Source organism: Nansenia antarctica, assembly GCF_963989245.1.
Source record: "Nansenia antarctica genome assembly, chromosome: 2".
Classification (NCBI taxonomy): Eukaryota; Metazoa; Chordata; class Actinopteri; order Argentiniformes; family Microstomatidae; genus Nansenia; species Nansenia antarctica.
In genome coordinates, this window is record NC_137675.1 from 86927493 (window position 1) to 86930356 (window position 2864).

Consider the following 2864-nt stretch of genomic DNA (forward strand, 5'->3'; position numbering starts at 1 on the left):
TATATCATTTATATACCTAATACCAACATCAAAATAGATTGTATGCCTCAACAAATCATTTTACACCAGGTAAAATCCGTCACAACTTGGAATAAATCCGTCGCAATTTGGAATAAATTGACGGAAATCCGTCGTAGCGACGGAGAACTTTAATCCCTGCTTACTGTGGTAAATCAGAAATTTGCCAACTCCCACCATTGTAAGTCATTGAATGTCATTCAGTCACGGTCGGTCAGTCAGTCACTGTCAGTGAAGCGTTGTTTGTTTGTCCGAGTTTTCAAAGGGGGCGTGGCTTAGCGATAGGTCCTTTGTAAATGCGTCATGTAATTACCACTGTGTATTTCGACTGAATTCTTCTTACTTAACCACATCAGACAGGCCAACACCCTGCCAACATTTAAACAGGCCCTCAAAATTAAAAATATTATTATTATTATTAACAGTTTTTACAATGATTCCTATGTGGTAGAGCCTGCATTGACCCGGTCAACTCATGCCAGCGAGTGTGTGTGTGTGTGTGTGTGTCCCCTGTGTGTGTGTCCTGTGTTGTGCAGGTGTATGTTCTCCCACGCCCTGGGCATGCACGACCTGCCTCAGTCGGTGGCGTTCTTCAGTGCGGTGGACATTTTTTTTTTTGATTGATTGAAAACCTTTATTGTCCCCAATGGGGAAATTTTGTTGTCAAACAGCTTAGTTAGGGCAGACAGAAAACATTCAATAAAATACATAAAACAGTGCAGGCTCAATAAGTAAAAAGTTCCAAGTTCCAAAGTTCCAGCTCCAGGTCTCCCCCACCCTGCAGGGCCTGGTTGTAGAGTCGGAGTGCAGCTGGAACAAAGGACTGTCCAAATCTTTTTGTACTTTGACGGGGGAGAACAAATCTGTGGCTGTGTCGACCAGTGTCTGAGGAAGGAGGTGACCATGGACTGTGTGACGCCCTCCAACCCCACAGGCCTGCAGCACAGATACGGCCTGCCACAGGGTGAGCACCGGGGGGGGGGGTCTAGTAGCCTTCTGCTTGTTTATAAAGCTCTCACTGGCACAGCACCAGAATATCTGAAAGACCTTTTGCTAGCATGTCAGCCCAATAGAGCTCTCAGGTCTTCCGACGCTGGTTTTCTCTGTGTACCACATGTACAAAAGAAGAGATTTGGTGAGGCTGTATTCTCATTTTATGCTCCAGATTGTGGAATGCACTGCCAGTTTACATTAGGGATGCAACCTCAGCACATATGTTAAAGTCAAGACTAAAAACCCATCTTTTTAATATTGCCTTTAAATGACTAAATAATTTAATTATTATAGATTATAGAATGATTGGAGCACTTTGAGCTGCAACATTTGCAGGAAAAGCACTATACAAATAAAAAGTTATTATTATTATTATAGAACAAGCGTCATCAGTTACCTTGCCATACTGTCTGGTGGATGTGTCATAATGTGATGTAGTCAGTTGTACTTATTCTCCTATCCAGGGGCTTATGAAATCATAGAACTTTTCAGGATTTTATTAACTTTATTACCTTCACACATCAGCTCATTCAAGACACTAGGAGAAATGACTGATACCAGAGTCATTCATTAGTGTTTACTGGAAATGAAGACATGGTAACTCATACAAAAAACTAAAACGGAACACAATTAGTAAAACATTAAATACAAAAAGAACACAAACAGTATTTTCGAATACAAAGAGAAATGTATATATAAATTAATACAACTGGAAATATTGCGTGCTCTCTATGTCCGCTCAGCAAAAAACGGACCGATATAATAATTTCACACAATACAAAACAACATCTCTCTCTATTATGTAACCATCATAACATCACCATTCCCTCTCTGCAGGTGAAGCCTTGGACATATACCAGATCATGGACATCACCAAAGGCTCTTTGGAGAAAGGAAGATAACAAGACTGACCGCTCTTCTTTGGTGCAGTGCACCGTGGGATACATTGGACCTCCAGAGCAGCTCTCTTCCCCAGCCCAGCCGTTGATCTGAGACCACCTGATGGAGGCGGGGAGGGAGAGGCAGGACCACCTCCGGCCTGGTCCAGAGGGGAGGGGGGGGGAGAGGACTGAGAGGGCTAGAGGAGGAGGAGGAGGGTGCCTCTTCACTGCTTCCTCTTCTTCTTCTTCTTCTTCTTGGGCTCCTGGTTCTCCTCCTGCTCCAGGGAGGCGGGGGTCTACAGGGGGGAGAGACGTCAACCAGCACTTACTCAGTTGGCCATCCACCAACTGAGGAGGGGGCGGTGCAGGGGCTGGTGGCATCAGGTCGCTGGCGACATGGGGCTTTACCCGGGAGACGTGGAACACCGGGTGGATCCGACGGAGGGAGTGAGGGAGGACCAGCCGGATGGCAGCGGGGTTAATGACCCGGTCGATGGCGTAGGGGCCGATGTATCTCGACGCCAACTTCCGGGAGGGGACATTGAGGGGGAGATCCGCCATGGAGAGCCCGACCCTCTGGCCCACCTGGTACACAGGAGCTGGAGTGCGACGTCTTAGTGAAATTAAATTGACTATATACAAATAATTAAGAACAGACTATATACAAATAATTTAGAACAGACTATATACAAATAATTAAGAACAGACTATATACAAATGATTTAGAACAGACTATATACAAATTATTTAGAACAGACTATATACAAATGATTTAGAACAGACTATATACAAATAATTAAGAACAGACTATATACAAATGATTTAGAACAGACTATATACAAATAATTTAGAACATACTATATACAAATAATTAAGCTAATAAATAAGGATAGCTGAGAATACAATACATCATGCAAGATGTATGCACCTGCCTTGTCCATGACGTCCAGGAACACAATGACCCAATGTCCA